This window comes from Lissotriton helveticus, chromosome 8 (genome assembly GCF_964261635.1).
Source record: "Lissotriton helveticus chromosome 8, aLisHel1.1, whole genome shotgun sequence".
Classification (NCBI taxonomy): domain Eukaryota; kingdom Metazoa; phylum Chordata; class Amphibia; order Caudata; family Salamandridae; genus Lissotriton; species Lissotriton helveticus.
In genome coordinates, this window is record NC_136069.1 from 43,162,781 (window position 1) to 43,180,978 (window position 18,198).

At 45.8% G+C, this 18,198-nt stretch overlaps 1 pseudogene; it reads left to right on the plus strand.

Annotated features, from left to right (window-relative positions):
* The window catches only part of LOC144773702 (uncharacterized), a 149,169-nt pseudogene that overhangs the window by 38,057 nt on the left and 92,914 nt on the right, over nucleotides 1-18,198 (plus strand).

Here is an 18,198-nt window from a genome sequence, read left to right on the forward strand (position 1 = left end):
GACACCATTGGAATGATGCATGCCTAATGAATGTGACAGTACTTCACAACAAAGGAGCAAGGAGCATCTCATGAGTATGACTGCATATTAGCATTCCAAGGAACTCTAATCCATCAAGTAACCTACAAAGGTGAAAGACCACACAAATGTATACAACTTAATAAATCGTTCCAGGCTAAAGTAACTATGAAAACAATAGAAAATGTATACACTTGAAAGTACTAACCGGGACAGACACAGGAGAAGCTACATGCATTTATTCAGTGTCTCTGTGTCTAAATAATTACATCCTTGTAATAAAATCCTAATGTGTGGATAATGGAGGAGGCGCACACATGTTCTATATGTGACAGATTTCTATAGAAATAACCATCTGGAAAAACAGCAAGAAGATTGCAGGATATGAACACAATCCAAATCTACAGTGTTTACCAAGACTTTTATTAGAAAAAGTTATTTGATGGCAGGCAAAGAAAACGATACTGAAGAAAAAACATTTCAATGTCTTGAATGTAAAGGTTTTATCATAAACGTTTCTCTTATTGGACAAAAGTCAGGCTATTCTGAACCAAGACCTTATACATGCAGTGGGTGTGACCAGATGTTCATCACAAGGGCACAGCTGTTGAAAGATGTACAAACTCATACTGGTGAGAAACCATGTCAATGTTCTGAATGCGACAAGGCTTTCAATCAAAAGGGTGAATTAGTACTACATCACAGAAATAACACTGAAGAGAAACCCTATAAATGTTCTGAATGTGACAAGACTTTCATGCAAAAAAGTGATTTAGCATCACATGAGAGAATTCACACTGGGGAGAAACCATATAAATGTTTAGAATGTAATAAGGCTTTCCAATACTCAACTCAGCTGATCACACATAAGAGAACACACACTGGTGAGAAACCATATACATGTTCTGAGTGTGATAAGTGTTTCATCACAAAGGCCAGGCTAAGAATACACCAGAGAACTCACACCGGTGAGAAACCATATAAATGTTCTGAATGTGAGAAAGCTTACAGTTCAAAAGAAAATTTAAGGCTGCATCACATGTCTCACAGTGGTGAGACTCCATACAAATGCTCTGAGTGTGAGAAGGGCTTCAAAGCCAAACGTTATCTAATACAACATCAGAATGCTCACACTGGAGAAAAACCTTATAAATGTTCTGAGTGTGACAAGACTTTTAAGGAAAAGAGTGGATTATCATCACATGAGAGAATTCACACTGGGGAAAAACCATATACATGTTCTGAATGTAATAAGGCATTCCGTCATAAAACAGTTTTGATAACACATCAGAGAACACACACTGGTGAGAAACCATATAAATGTTCTGAGTGTGACAAGTGTTTCCACACAAAGAGCCACCAAGTAATGCATCAAAGAAATCACACTGGTGAGAAACCATATAAATGTTCTGAGTGTGACAAGTGTTTCTTAATAAAGAGCCACCTTGTAATGCATCAAAGAAATCACACTGGTGAAAAACCATATAAATGTTCTGAGTGTGACAAGTGTTTCCACACAAAGAGCCACCTAATAGTGCATCAAAGAAATCACACTGGTGAGAAACCATATAAATGTTCTGAATGTCAGAAAGCTTTCAAGGCAATATATGAACTAATCCACCACCAGAAAACTCACACTGGTGAGAAACCATATAAATGTACTGAATGTGAGAAGGCTTACAGTGCAAAAGAAAATTTAAGGCTGCATTACATGTCTCACAGCGGTGAAACTCCATACAAATGTTCTGTGTGTGGCAAGGGTTACAAAACCAAACTTTATTTAATGCGACATCAGAATGATCACACTGGAGAGAAACCATATAAATTGTGACAGAGCTTTCACACAAAAATATGGGCTGTCATTACACCAGAGAAGTCACAAGGGAGAGAAACTATATAAATGCTTTGAATGTGGCAAAGCTTTAATTCTGAAGGCTGGCCTATTAGTACATCGGAGATATCACACTGGAGAGAAATCCTACAGATGTGAATGAAAAAATTCATGCATTTTAAAGAAATGGCTGACAACCCATCAGAGAACTCACAGGAAGAGAAACCGTAGAAATGTTCTGAATGTGGTAAGGCTTTCATGCAAGATGATTATCTGTGCACACATCAGAAAATCCACACGGGGGGACACCATATAAATGTATTTAATGTGACAAGGCTTTCAAGCAAAAGCGTCCTCTTTCAATTCATCAGAAAATCCACAATGTTCTGAATGTGTCCAGGCTTTCATAAGAAAGAGTATGCTGATAATACATTAGAGTATTCACAGTGTTGAGAAACCATATAAATGTTCTGAATGCTCTAAAGCGTTCATTCAAAAAGGTAGTCTGCTGTATCATCTTAGAAGCCACACACCTTTACTAAATGTGTAGATCCAGAGACAAATAAGATAATTTGCAACAGAGAAGCCATGTATATTTTCTTAATGTGTCAACACTTTCAAGGAAAAGGATCATCTATCACTCCACCTGGGAAGCATAAAGGAAAAGAGGTAGTGGCAGATGCACATCAAAAGTGTAAACTGCCGTTTAAATACTTAAATTGATATTCTGCGTGCAGCCAGGGTATTGCTGACTGATCCACCAGCGTTATGGCAAATAGAAGTAGAAAGCGTTATCCCACCGGGTAACGTCTCCCGATTGCACAGCCAAACTCCTGAAAGGGGGTTCATCCGATGTTTTCAGCAGATGGACAGCGGTGGAAGTTAAGTACTGTTTATTCAACTCTATTGTTTTGAGATCAGATTCAAATTCCTTTCAAAAGGATAGTATTGTCATTGTTGAATAAACAGTACTTAACTTCAACCATTGTCTATCTGCTGAATTACATTGGATAAACCCCTTTCGGGAGTGTGGCATGTATTCCCCTGTTAAATTTTGTCAGGTCTGACTCGACGAAATTTAACAAACGCTGAAATATTTAACACATCTTAAAAATATCGGATGAGTTAAATTCCTTCAAACTCATAATTCCGACCCATGTGTATACAGGGGTTAATATTACGAGCAGTATGACAGTCACCGTAGATTGAAATCATGTAAATAATCTGAATGTGACATCATAGTCATTAGAGAGATATCACTAATATTACACAAAATGACTCTACCCAGTGTGAAACTGTATGTATTTTCTGAATCTGGCAAGATCTTCAAGTAAAAATAGTCCTCTCTCATGGCATAAGAAAGTCCATACTGGGATATATCAGAAAATCCTCTAAAAAGTTTGCATTTTAACAAAAATGTATACCTGATACAAAGCATATGGAGGCTGAGGCATTAAGGAACCTTGCATTGCTACAAGAAACCATTCTTCATCTACAGAGGCACTGACAATAGGAGTAATCTTAATGTTCAGAATACTGTACAGCATGGGAAGATGAGAATAAGTACTGATTTCATCATTAAATGTGGCCAACCAATGTACATTTCAAAACTATTATAGAAGACACTCGGTACATGGAGATAAATCAGGGGTAGATGCAGAATAACTAAATAACCATTTAAGGGACATAGCAGGCAGAAGGAAACTAGACAATCGAGCGGAACTTAAAATACTTTGAAAAGTACAAGGTACTACAGAAACCTCAGAGTGATTAAACTAGAGGGATAAATAGGTATATATGAAACCATAAAATGAAACCCAGGAATGGTAGATTATTCGCAACATACCAGGTTAGTTGACATTCTACTACATGATTTACCAAATGTGTAGCGAAAAACTGAAAGATCAGAAGGATGCAGAATCTGCAATACAGGAAAAGTACAGCAGACTGTGGCCACTTTACCACATTCCGGTATCGTCCCATATACTCTATTACAGAATGGCAGAAACACTGGGACCATGGGACTATGAGCTGGAGAAAATTATGAAATTACAATTCTTTCTAAACTGCTGTTTCACCACCACATTCTGCGGTTGAACTAATTCAAATATATAACATAAAATGCATCTATGTTCATTAAGAATGGTTGAAGCTTTTCACTTCAAGCTGCTACCTATATTTTGTGAACATGAATCAATTTTGAAGACATTATTGAATTAACAGAAAACCTTTAATTGGATCTGAAAGCCAGTCAATGCACAGATGAAGAGACTCCCTTCTTTGCAGTCCCTCATTTGCATGGCTGCTTGTGGGTCTTAGGCTCTCCGTAAGGAAAGATATCTGGAAAAAGAAATCTGAAACAAAGGGACAAATCTGTTCCTGGAAATGTTTTTAAAGTGAGTAATTCGCTCCATTCACCTGAGGGTGCCTGAATTTATTTATTGCATCACTGCATTTTGACAGTTGTTTCTCTGAAAATCTGCCTTTTACACAATTTCAAACATTCAGAGAGCTGCTCTGTCTGCAAGTATTTTCCTTTAGGTGTAATTAGTGTATAAAAAAATTGTGGCGAGGTGGCAGTAATACTTAACGCAGCCTCAGATGTGTAACAAGATCCGTGTCAAGTTATATTTTTTACTTTGTAAATGCCTCCACCTTGGAAGCGAAGTATGGGACCCCGTTTACAGAGAAGGGGCTGAAGAGATGCTGAAAACTACAGAATTGTTGCATGATTATTTACAGGGTAGAAGATGTTGTAATGATTACATGATCAGATGTATCTGAGGGATGTGAAGGAACATTGTGTTCTGCTGCAGTACAAACATATGCATTACAGTTGTCCCTGACAAGAATGTAGACCCCAATAGTTCTGCAAAAGAATTGTTTTTTATTCTACTCAACAAATATGTTGGTAATATTTGTATTGAGATACTTCAGAGAGAATAAACATTCAAAGAAGATTAAAGAATAAGCAGTGGTGGATTAGTGCAATGGGGATTCACTGTGTATGTCATATTGTTTTACATAACTATGTTAATGATAATGTATAGCTGTCAATGACAATCATTTGCAATGTCTATTATGGCAGATGTTTCCTGGGTTAAGGATCTCTACACTGTACTTGTCTATTGACACAATAAAATCTGATTAAAAAAAAATTCATGTATGATTTCATTTGGGCGCTCCTGCTTTCTGACCTATTTTTGGATACTTATCTATGGTGATTATAACAAGGATGAATCTTATCTCAAGATTTGCCTAATCTGGCCATGCCATTAGCGAACAGAACTGAGGACCGCTTGTTTTTAATTCCTTTTAGATTTATTTATACTTGAATTTCCCCCAATTTGCAGAGTGACAGGATTCAACCATGAAGGGCAGTTTTTCCTCACTGTTTCTTCTGATACATTAAACAAACTGTACATCATTGCTGGTTTAATTTTCCCCACCAGAGCTTTCTTCACCCACAGCCATATTGAACTTTTGTGAGCAGCATCTCAAATTCTACATAGCATGAAGTGGATTCTGAGCAGTATGTGCATGGCAATTGCCTGATGAGACGTCCCTGGCATAGAAGAGACGTGCATTCGCATCTCTTTGCTTTATGCATAGCCTACATCTTTTTCTAACACGACATTGCCTGTTATTATCTTTACTTGGCAAGTAAAATGCCATAAAAGTACAATAAAACAATATACATAATTTCAGAATAAATTCCAATTCTTTTTTGGGGTGGTTTTAACATATATTTTAAAAAAAGATGATTTAATCACTAAATATTTTAAATCAGTAAGCCATAGAAAGGGTGACCGGGAAAACCTAAACCCAGCAACTAATTTTCCTATTTTGTAACTTATTCAAAGCACCAGCATAAAAAAATCAACGTTTCCTATATGCAGGAAGCTGGGTTTAACCTGTCTTGTACTAACCACACCCTTAGTGCACAAAAGACAATTATTTGGCTCACATCAGGCCCCAGTATTCGAAGATCACCTTTGTGGGATCATGCCTAGTGCCCATTCACCGGCATATTACAGTAAGCCACTTTTTCCTGGGTAGGAGATATGTGGGCCAAACGAAAAACGCATGCCCATTAGTTTCCCGCAGATGCAACCTCTGGGCTAGCACAGGTCTGATTCCATCAAGGAATTCTTTTAAACTATATTTTATTTTGACTTGAAGGAATCGTTGCGTTATAGGACCAACGGTGGAATCTGAAAATAACTGTCCGAAGATGTACTGGTGGTAACTGTCTTTAAGCATGCATTTATTGAGGACTTATTTAAGCCGGGTCTGGTGGCTTAGTGGACTAATGCATCCACTGCAGGAACCTGTGTTCAACCTCATGGTCACAGGTTCAATTCCTGGTGGGTCCACCCAGCGTGGCATCTTTTCATAGTCGATAAAATTAGTACCATTGAGTTGGGTAGCAAACATCTGTTATTCAGTGCCAAGATGCCCCTTTCTGGGTGAGCATGTGCTTTACAAATACATATGTTATGTTAGGATATATTGCAAACTTCCCACAAATCACTATACCCGATCTTTGAAAGGGAATCTTTCACAAATCTAAACCAGGGAATGTTTCTTGCACCTGGAATCCTCAACACATCTCTGAGGCCATCCATAACAGAAGAAAGAGCTTGTTTAGACTGTGAAAAGTTGGCCTGGTATATGCTGTTCACTAATTAAAGTGAGTACCGTGCACCAGTCCAAACGACCCTTATGATGTATGAGGTCAAAGATAACCTTTAGAAAGCTATCCTAGTGGTAGCTGTGGAGAGCAGCCTTCAGGCTTAATCTTGAATGTAAAGCAGCTTGTTTTACCAGAATATCACCTCCTGAATGACTAAATGATAGGAGAACCACACAATAGTTATATAAAAATATGTATTTGTTAATATAACACTCAACTATACTCTGCATGAGGCTAGAACACAAAGCACACATTACAAAGTCAATAGAACAGTTGTTTGTCTGGTTTTTCGACAGAGACAACACTGCTCGGAGTGATGGAAAATCTACGCCTCCTGGTTGACAGAGGGGAATCCGCTGCCCTGATTTTACTCGATCTCAGCGCAGCGTTCGATACCATCTCCCACAACATTCTGTTAAATTCACTTTCCACTATGGGTATTAGGGGCAAAGCATTGGATTGGATTGCATCTTTCCTGACTCTCAGGACATTTCAAATCACCTCCAGCACCGCGGCCTCAAATGTCCACCTATCCCCCTATGGAGTGCCTCAGGGCTCGGTGTTGAGCCCCCTGCTTTTTAACATATACGTAACCCCGCTCGCCCGGATCGCCGAAGCAGCAGGTCTAAACATGTTTAGCTACGCAGACGATTCACAGATCGTATTTTCACTCTCCAATGGAGACCATGACTCCTCTTCCCTCCTGCAGTCAGGACTTAGGAACATCGCCACTTGGATGAGCGACAATCTGCTCAAACTAAATGGTAGCAAAACGGAGGTCTTGATTGTGAGAAGTTGGCCTGGTATATGATGCTCACTAGTTCTAGTGATCACCTTGTACCATGCCAAGCAACCCTTATGGTGCAGGTTGTAAAGTCAACCTTATAGACAAGCTATCCTAGGGGTAGCATGGACTAAGCAGTCTTAGGCTAAACTCTGTAAAGGCATGTGAAGCAAGCTGTTTTACCATACACAATCCCTTGAATACCAAATGAAAGGACACCACACAGATATATATTGAAAATATATATAGATTTATTTCTCAAAAGATACCCTATACTCTTTATGAGCACAGAAGCACAAGCGTTAAAACAAAACACAGTTTAAATACACAAAAGTTGCACGAATATGGATGAGCCCTAGGGGCCACCTAAACCATATAATAAAATAGTGGTATAAGAACCACTATGAGGAAAGTGAAGAGGCCTAGGGCCTGGGGAATCGCTGGAGCTGTTCAGGACTAACAGTGATGAAGTCGGGAAAGGCCCGCAGGACTCGGGTGCAGTGCGGAAAGTGCACGCAATACCAATGCAGTGTCAATGGTGCGTAAAAAGTACAAAGTTAGTTAAAGAGGAACCTTCCGAGTGACCTAGAAGGATGAAACTTAAGACACAGGCCCTAGAGGTGTGTACCAGTGTGGGAACACCGGCGGAGCTGAGTTACCTCACCCACAGGAAGCGGGTGCACAGGGTCGAAGTAGTGTCGGGTTTCGTCACGCTGGTCGATGGTGCTTGGAGCTGAAGATGCTGCAGGCGACTCGAGGTGAAGAGTTCCGGTGGATCCAAGGGTGGATCTGAAGTCGTGAAGACCTGAAAGCAGAGGGGACAATGTTCAAAGTCACTAGCCAGTGACTACCGTGGAACCAGAGTGGAACCAGGCGATGTCGGGTGCAAACAGGCGTCGAGGTGTAGCTTCTCTCTGCAGCCACGTGGACACAAGGGGTCGAAGACGTCCAGGAGTCGGTCACGAGCTGTCCCACGCAGGCTTCTCGCTGTTGGCGGTGTCGGCAACCGGATGGAAGCAAACAGGACTTGGCTAATGCAAGCCACGCAGGAATCAAGAAAGGCTTGTCACTCAGACCAGCAAGGTCAGAGCGGGTGCTCCTTTTCACAGGAGCAAGGGCAAGCCTGGAGCAACCAGACCTGCAGTGAAAGTTGTAGATTTCGTCGCCAAGATGGCCACTAGCCGCGTGGCAAGTGGACGGGAAGGCGCGTCGAGTGGCACAGTGCAAAAGGGCCCCACGCAGATCGTGGAGATGCTGGGGGGCTGATCTTCGGTGCAAGGGCTGCTCGAGGTTGGGGCTTCTCAAACCCCAAAGCACAGCGTCGAGGGTGCCTCGGATGCTGCGCAGTCAGCTTTTCGGGGGTCTTCCAAGATGTCCGGTCCCACGTCTCTCGGTGCCGCCATGGGTCCCTTCTTTGCAGGGACTGTGGATCGGGCGGTGAGAAGTCTGGGAGTCTGGGTCTTGTCAGGCTCTGGGCTCGGGCTCCGGCGGGAGGCGGCGGCAAAGCAGACGTCGAGTTGCTGGTTGGTGCCTGTGTTCACAGGGTGGTCACTCCTTGGCCACAAGGGAGATTCTCTTCCGTCTTCTGAGCAGCAGAATGTCGAAGTCCAGTCTTCTTCTTTATTTCAAGTTGATTCAGGATGATCTGAAGTCTCAGGACACAGCTCCCACTCTTATTCGAATCTGGGGGGCCGGATCACCTACTAGGTCCCTCCTCTGGGTGGAACCAGGAAGGGGGGTGGTTACACCCCCTTTCCTTTGTCCAGTTTCGCGTCAGGACTGGGGCAGGAAAGCCCCAGCACCGGTTTGAACTGGCCTATGCACAGGGACACCTTGTGTGCCCCAGGCATGTCTGATTCTATTCAGCCCTGTCCTACCCAATACACAAAATCCTGTCTGGGGTGGTGCTAGCACCTCCCAAGGCAGGAAACCCTTTGTCCAAGCTGCCCTCGCTGGAAGGACTCCCAGCAGCAGGAGGTCAGACTTGTGTCTGTGGTGGCAGCATCCATTTTGTGATGCTAGGGCTCTGTTTAACTTTAACCGGGGTTTAGGTTAGGTACATGTCGTGTCCCTCTAGAAGGGTGGAATGCTACCCCCGTCGCCAGAACTGGCGAGGGGGTAGTATTCCAATTCGTATGACACCTTACTCGACATGTTTTGATAAAGCCAAACCTAAGATAGCATTTAACCGCGAGGATTATAATGCATTTAAGAGTATATGGTATGGCAGTATCATGAAACAGCTAAAGGACATGGTTCCGAAAGCTGCAGACAGGCTCAGCTCATGCCAGAGCACCATCTCACATATTTCCAAGCACTCTGCCTCCAGGATTGATGAGGCCTTCCATAGGAGTGACTGCTAGGAACATATGTGTCCATTTTAGGTTAGGTATAGGCCTACTACACCTAAGTAAGGGGTGGTTACACCGACTTACCCCAGCTGAGTGATCAGCCAGTTGTGTCAAATATGGAGGCCAGGCCAGGGGTGGCATAATGCATGCTGCAGCCCCTGGTAGGCCTTGGAAGCACCTATGCCCTGGGTACCTGGGTACACTGTTACAGGGGCCAATAAGGTGAACCAATTCCCATTGTGTATGTACCTAAGGTACATGGAGTCCATTTTAAGGAGAGAGCAATTAGCCTGGGGCCCTGAATAGCAGGATCCCAGGCCAGCTATGTCAAAAACCAGCTAAACACCAGGCAAAAAGTTTGGGGGTAACCATAGTCAGATATCCACCTTCCTACATAACCCCCCCCCCCCAAAGGAAAGGAGATAAGGCTATCCTTGACCAGGTAAGCCTATATTGCCTAAGTGGCCATATAAGGAAGTACCAGCTCTGGCTTGGTTACCCCCTGTCTCATGGTCCACTAAGCAATCCCTCACCCTAAGGGTATCTGAGGGTCTCCACCATAGGGAATCTCTACCTGTGGTGTGTCTTTGCAAAGTTAAAGGCTGGTGTTGGGATGGAGTACCGAAGTGAGATTCCTCTGTAGGGCTCAGCTTCCTCCAATCACTCTCCACCATGTGTGCCTTTCTTTCTTTGACTGAGTTGCACTGTGCTCTCAGGGTCAACCTCTGGCTACCTAAAGCTGGAGGCTGGGTCCCTCTTGTTGGTTTACTGGAGGGACAGTTCAGGTTTGGGCCCTTGGGGTCCCAGGTTTGGCTGTGCCCAACAGAATCCATCTGTGGGAGGTCCCTAACCACTTTTAAGGGGGTTCCCTCAGGAGTTTTTAAAGTTTTCACCTCACTAGGGCTACTAGTTTCGGTGCCCCTAATCTGTTGATGGGGGGTGCCCTATTTGACAGGGGGCCCTTTGGGGCTCACTGTCCTTCTTGTCCTCTGCAGCCCTGGGCTGAGTAAGGCAAGGTAGAGAGGGGCAGGATACCTGCTCCAGACTGGGTCCCACCTGAGAAGGGTCCACTGCCATCAGAGGCTCTGTCAGGCCAAGCCTAACAACCTCTGGGACAGTTCCTTCATCAGGGGTAAGATCAGTTCCCTGAGAAGGCTGATCCTTTCCTAAAGTCTGGTGGGAGGGAGATTTCTCTTCCTCCTCAATGCTCTCAGTTTGGGTGGAGTGATCCATCATTTCAGGCTTCACTACCCAGGTATCAGTTTGAGTTTGGGCTGTGGCCATCACTGCCCCACCAACCTTTTCAGGAGGAGACTCAGTTTGGGTATGAGCTGTTATCATAACTGCTCTGCTAATCTTTTCAGGAGGGAAGTTAGCTAAAGATGGGGCTAAGATTTGCTCAGCCCTACCAACCTTTTCAGGAAGGACATCTTGGATTGGGGCTGTAACCATCACAGCCCCACTAACCTTTCCATGGAGATTTACCATTTTAGAATGGGTCTGTTGTTCAACCTCAGCCCAGGCTGAGATTTCCAAATCATTCCCCAGTAGACAATCTACAGGTAAGGTTGATGACACTGCCACTCTCTTTGGGCCAGTGACACCTCCCCAGCTAAGATTTACTACTGCCATGGGGTGATTGGTTTCTATTCCATCAATGTTTGTCACCTGATATGTGGCATCAGGTAAAAGTTGCCTTGAGGGGACTAGACATTCAGCCAACATGGTGATGCTAGCCCCTGTGTCTCTAAAGGCTTCAACTTTCAAGCCATTGATGAGGGGCTCCTGTCTATACTTGCTCAAAGTGTTTGAGCAAGCAGTGAAATTGGCAAACCCCATGCCAGTCTCATAGACAAGAGTATCTGAGGTAGGGGACCTGGTTAGGCCAGAATCCACCTGTCCTCCAAAAGTAAACCCACCCAGATTCCTGGGTGTGCTCCCACCTCCGGGGGGATTACTGCTGACAGTAACTGGAGGTGTTGGAGCTGGCTTTGGAGGTATATTTTCCTTATTGTTATTCCTGGGACAACTGCTATCAGTTTTCCAGTGGCCAGGCTGTTTACAGACATGGCAATAAGGTTTCTTCTGGTCAGAGGAAGTGTTTTGGGACCCACCCCCATCCTTGGAGTTTTGGGGCCCTGTGGGAGACTTGTCTTTAGATTTATCCCCACCCTTCTCTTGAGCCTTGGAAGTATCCTTCTTTCGGTCACCACCCTGGTTCTTAGGCCTGATCCTGGTTCTGACCCATTTGTCTGCCCTCTTACCCAATTCTTGTGGAGAGGTCAGATCAGAGTCAACCAGGTGCTGATGTAGAAGCTGATTTTGACAATTACTTAAGATTTGCTCTCTCATAATTAAATTATACAATCCTGTATAGTCAGTAACCTTACTTCCCAGCAACCAGCCCTCCAGATCCTTAGTGGCACATTCAACAAATTCAGACCAGTCCTGAGTCTGTGTCTTCTGGGTATCTCTGAACATTAACCTGTACTGTTCAGTGGTTAAGCCTAACCCATCAATCAGAGCACTCTTCAGGACTAGGTAGTTTCTAGAATCCCCATCACTAACTGTGAGGAGTCTGTCTCGGCCTCTACCTTCAAAGGAGAGCCACAAGATTGCTGCCCACTGCTCCTGAGGAACCTGCTGTACTTTGCAAGCTCTCTCAAGTGCAGTCATCCACTTGTGGATATCATCCCCAACTTTGTAGGGGGGCACAATCTTACTCAGGTTTCTATTGTCATAGGACCTGTCTTTATCCTTAAGGATATTGCTGCCACCAGTGGGTTCTAACCCACTCTCTCTAGGCTGCCTTGCTCTAGCAAGTTTCTCTTTGACCAGGGCAACTTCTAATTCTTGTCTCTGGATCCTAAGTTCAGCCTCTCTCATTTTGGCCTCATGTTCCCTTCTCTGAGGTCTAGTCAACTCCCTTCTGGAGTTGCCATGAGAACCTCTAGAAACATGGGAGGTATTGGATTCACCTGAGTGATTCCTCCTTCTCCTATGCTCCTGGTTAAGTCCATTTGGGGGTCTGAATGGGTTGGACCCACCTTCAGTCCCAAATAAGCTTAAGTTAGCCTGGTTAAGCCTGCTGACTAACACCTGGCTATTTCTACCATCATCAGAATCACTTTCTTCCTCCTCCTCCTCCTCTTCTTCTTCCTCAGGCTGAGTATTCCCAGGGGTCTGGTCTTCCTCATCTATCTGGATGACAGGGGCAGGGGCATCAGGGTTATCATCTTCAGAAGGTAAAAATTCCTCACCAGTCCCTGAGGGGCCTGGTTTGGGGTTCTTTAGAGCTTCAGACTGGTCTAATAGCTCTCTGAGGTGTCCTGCTGTAGGAGTAGGACCTGTTTTGATTCCTCTCATGGAACACAGTTGCCTCAGTTCCTTAAATGGAAAGATAGCAAATTTGGATGGTGCCTTTGGAGGGTCACGCTCAACAGAGATGGGTCCAGTGGATCCCTCTGCTCCAGACATTGCTCTAGTGTGGTGGATGTGTTGCAATCTACCTACACTTCTGTTTTCCTACAGAACCTATCTAGTAGTTGTAGTCAGAGTGTGCTACTCCCTATCCTCTACAACAACTAAGTTCAGTAGAACTTAAGTATATCTAGTCTTGTTTTAGTGTACCTATCAGGTACCTGTATGATCTTTCAAATGATATTTTCAAAGATTGTAATGGTAAAACAACAGCAAGCTCAAATCCCAATCCGCTGCTCACCAATGTGAGAAGTTGGCCTGGTATATGATGCTCACTAGTTCTAGTGATCACCTTGTACCATGCCAAGCAACCCTTATGGTGCAGGTTGTAAAGTCAACCTTATAGACAAGCTATCCTAGGGGTAGCATGGACTAAGCAGTCTTAGGCTAAACTCTGTAAAGGCATGTGAAGCAAGCTGTTTTACCATACACAATCCCTTGAATACCAAATGAAAGGACACCACACAGATATATATTGAAAATATATATAGATTTATTTCTCAAAAGATACCCTATACTCTTTATGAGCACAGAAGCACAAGCGTTAAAACAAAACACAGTTTAAATACACAAAAGTTGCACGAATATGGATGAGCCCTAGGGGCCACCTAAACCATATACTAAAATAGTGGTATAAGAACCACTATGACGAAAGTGAAGAGGCCTAGGGCCTGGGGAATCGCTGGAGCTGTTCAGGACTAACAGTGATGAAGTCGGGAAAGGCCCGCAGGACTCGGGTGCAGTGCGGAAAGTGCACGCAATACCAATGCAGTGTCAATGGTGCGTAAAAAGTACAAAGTTAGTTAAAGAGGAACCTTCCGAGTGACCTAGAAGGATGAAACTTAAGACACAGGCCCTAGAGGTGTGTACCAGTGTGGGAACACCGGCGGAGCTGAGTTACCTCACCCACAGGAAGCGGGTGCACAGGGTCGAAGTAGTGTCGGGTTTCGTCACGCTGGTCGATGGTGCTTGGAGCTGAAGATGCTGCAGGCGACTCGAGGTGAAGAGTTCCGGTGGATCCAAGGGTGGATCTGAAGTCGTGAAGACCTGAAAGCAGAGGGGACAATGTTCAAAGTCACTAGCCAGTGACTACCGTGGAACCAGAGTGGAACCAGGCGATGTCGGGTGCAAACAGGCGTCGAGGTGTAGCTTCTCTCTGCAGCCACGTGGACACAAGGGGTCGAAGATGTCCAGGAGTCGGTCACGAGCTGTCCCACGCAGGCTTCTCGCTGTTGGCGGTGTCGGCAACCGGATGGAAGCAAACAGGCCTTGGCTAATGCAAGCCACGCAGGAATCAAGAAAGGCTTGTCACTCAGACCAGCAAGGTCAGAGCGGGTGCTCCTTTTCACAGTAGCAAGGGCAAGTCTGGAGCAATTAGACCTGCAGTGAAAGTTGTAGATTTCGTCGCCAAGATGGCCACTAGCCGCGTGGCAAGTGGACGGGATGGCGCGTCGAGTGGCACAGTGCAAAAGGGCCCCACGCAGATCGTGGAGATGCTGGGGGGCTGATCTTCGGTGCAAGTGCTGCTCGAGGTTGGGGCTTCTCAAACCCCAAAGCACAGCGTCGAGGGTGCCTCGGATGCTGCGCAGTCAGCTTTTCGGGGGTCTTCCAAGATGTCCGGTCCCACGTCTCTCGGTGCCTCCACGGGTCCCTTCTTTGCAGGGACTGTGGATCGGGCGGTGAGAAGTCTGGGAGTCTGGGTCTTGTCAGGCTCTGGGCTCGGGCTCCGGCGGGAGGCGGCGGCAAAGCAGACGTCGAGTTGCTGGTTGGTGCCTGTGTTCACAGGGTGGTCACTCCTTGGCCACAAGGGAGATTCTCTTCCGTCTTCTGAGCAGCAGAATGTCGAAGTCCAGTCTTCTTCTTTATTTCAAGTTGATTCAGGATGATCTGAAGTCTCAGGACACAGCTCCCACTCTTATTCGAATCTGGGGGGCCGGATCACCTACTAGGTCCCTCCTCTGGGTGGAACCAGGAAGGGGGGTGGTTACACCGCCTTTCCTTTGTCCAGTTTCGCGCCAGGACTGGGGCAGGAAAGCCCCAGCACCGGTTTGAACTGGCCTATGCACAGGGACACCTTGTGTGCCCCAGGCATGTCTGATTCTATTCAGCCCTGTCCTACCCAATACACAAAATCCTGTCTGGGGTGGTGCTAGCACCTCCCAAGGCAGGAAACCCTTTGTCCAAGCTGCCCTCGCTGGAAGGACTCCCAGCAGCAGGAGGTCAGACTTGTGTCTGTGGTGGCAGCATCCATTTTGTGATGCTAGGGCTCTGTTTAACTTTAACCGGGGTTCAGGTTAGGTACATGTCGTGTCCCTCTAGAAGGGTGGAATGCTACCCCCGTCGCCAGAACTGGCGAGGGGGTAGTATTCCAATTCGTATGACACCTTACTCCACATGTTTTGATAAAGCCAAACCTAAGATAGCATTTAACCGCGAGGATTATAATGCAGTATCATGAAACAGCTAAAGGACATGGTTCCGAAAGCTGCAGACAGGCTCAGCTCATGCCAGAGCACCATCTCACATATTTCCAAGCACTCTGCCTCCAGGATTGATGAGGCCTTCCATAGGAGTGACTGATAGGAACATATGTGTCCATTTTAGGTTAGGTATAGGCCTACTACACCTAAGTAAGGGGTGGTTACACCGACTTACCCCAGCTGAGTGATCAGCCAGTTGTGTCAAATATGGAGGCCAGGCCAGGGGTGGCATAATGCATGCTGCAGCCCCTGGTAGGCCTTGGAAGCACCTATGCCCTGGGTACCTGGGTACACTGTTACAGGGGCCAATAAGGTGAACCAATTCCCATTGTGTATGTACCTAAGGTACATGGAGTCCATTTTAAGGAGAGAGCAATTAGCCTGGGGCCCTGAATAGCAGGATCCCAGGCCAACTATGTCAAAAACCAGCTAAACACCAGGCAAAAAGTTTGGGGGTAACCATAGTCAGATATCCACCTTCCTACATTGATACTGGGTCCAAACCAAGATCTCTGGAACCCAAGACACTGGCCTTCCGAAATGGGCCCCCTACCCATCCCGTCGCAACAAGTACGAAACCTGGGCATTACCATTGACAATGGCCTAACTATTGAGCCCCAAGTTACAAACCTTACATCCACCTGTTTCACAATTCTGAGGTGGCTCAGGAAAATCATTTGGTTGTTACCTGACGACACACAAAAGACTGTGGTCAACCCATTAATCACCTCCCGCTTAGACTACGGAAATGTCCTCTATCTAGGGTCATCACATGCAGTCATGCGACGCCTGCAACTGGTGCAGAACGCCGCAGCAAGACTGCTCTGCAAATGCCACAGAAGGGAACGCATGTCAGGTCACCTTAAATCGCTCCACTGGCTGCGAATCGAAAACAGGGTCAAATTCAAAACACTCAGCCTTATGCACAGAATAAAATGGGGCAGTGCCCCTGGATACCTAAAAGCCCTCGTGCAAACCTACACGCCGGCTCGGTGCCTGAGATCTTCAACTCAAGGCCTTTTCTGTGTGCCCAAAATACGCCGAGCGAGAATGGGGGGGAAGATCCTTCTCCCTACTGGGCCCCAAGCTCTGGAACTCCCTCCCTCAGCACCTACGCTTGGAATCCAGCTACAACCACTTCCGAAAAGCCATTAAGACCTGGTTGTTCAACCAATAACCTGCTCCTGCCTTCCCCTGAGTTATTTCGATCTGCCCAAGAGGTTCAGTATCTCCTAGCGCCGGGAAACCCTTTTTGGGTAGCTGTCGCGCTTTACAAACCCAATAAATAAATAAATAAGTAGCACAATGCACAGTGGGCTCCAAGGGGAGTATGAACCATATACTAAAAAAAATGGTATAACAATCACAACTTGAATAGACACAGTGCCTAGAGCACGTAGAATTGCTGGGACCCCAAAGAACCACTCCAGGTGAGTAGATCGGGACCCCACGGAGGATGGGTGCAGTTTGTGAACATGAGCGCGGGCTCCGTACAACTCTATAAAAAAGTCGGGATGGCTTCAGGGACGATGAGGGGTTGCTTGACTGCATCCATGAGGCCCAGGAGGCGTCGAGGACGACCAGGAGAAGTCGAGGATAACCAGGAGCTAGAGGTGAGCTGTCCCACGAAGAATGACAAGTGCTAAGGGGTCGAGGTCCAGCTGGAGCAACAACAAGCCTTGGCAAATGCCACACATGCAAGAAGGGCAAACATGTTACTGTGTGGACCTGCAAGGTCCAGGGAACTCTCCAAGGAATGGAGAGTCAGGGCACGTCTGGAGCAACCCGGGAAGCCCACGAACAAACAAGGTGACCCTTGCCAGGACCCACAGGCCAACGGACAAGGGATTGCGAGGAGACCTCGATCAGGTTCACAAAGTACCAGTCCACGGAGCACTCGGTGCAGGGAGGCCAGAGTCTGTAGTGCAAATACTGCTTGGGGTACGGACTACACGGAGTCCAATGCACAAGCTCGGGAATCTCCAACAAGCATATGCAACTGCAAATGTACACATTGCACAGGGGTTCGGGTCACGCAGTCACCATGAGGGATACTGACTTCAGAATTGCTGAGAGGGCAGATCCACCTCAGGGACCTTTGGAAACCCACCTCCTGTGTTGGTGAAATTTTCTGAGTCCTCAGTAGCTTGGGAGCAGCAAGCCGGTCAGATGAGCTTAGGTGTCTCCTAGGGCAGGGAGTAACTCCTTTACTCCAAGGGAGATTCTACAGTCATCCAGCATCGTGCAGATAGTCAAAGCACTAGGTGTCTTCTTTGTAGAATCTTGTCCAGATCAAATCCAAAGAGCCTAAGTCAGGTAAGCCCTCTTATACCCACGTGAGAGGGTAGGATAGATTCAGGGGTCCCACCTATAGGAGGCAGGACAGAGGGCTGTTTACACTCATGTCCTTTGTCCAGTCTCACACCAGAGCGGGAGCCATTGCCTCCCAGAACCGGTTTGAGCTGGACTATGCACTGGGACACCAAATGTGCCTCCAGTGCAGACTTTCTGGCACTCTCAGACTGCACCCATCCAGCCCCAATACTCTAAACCTGTGA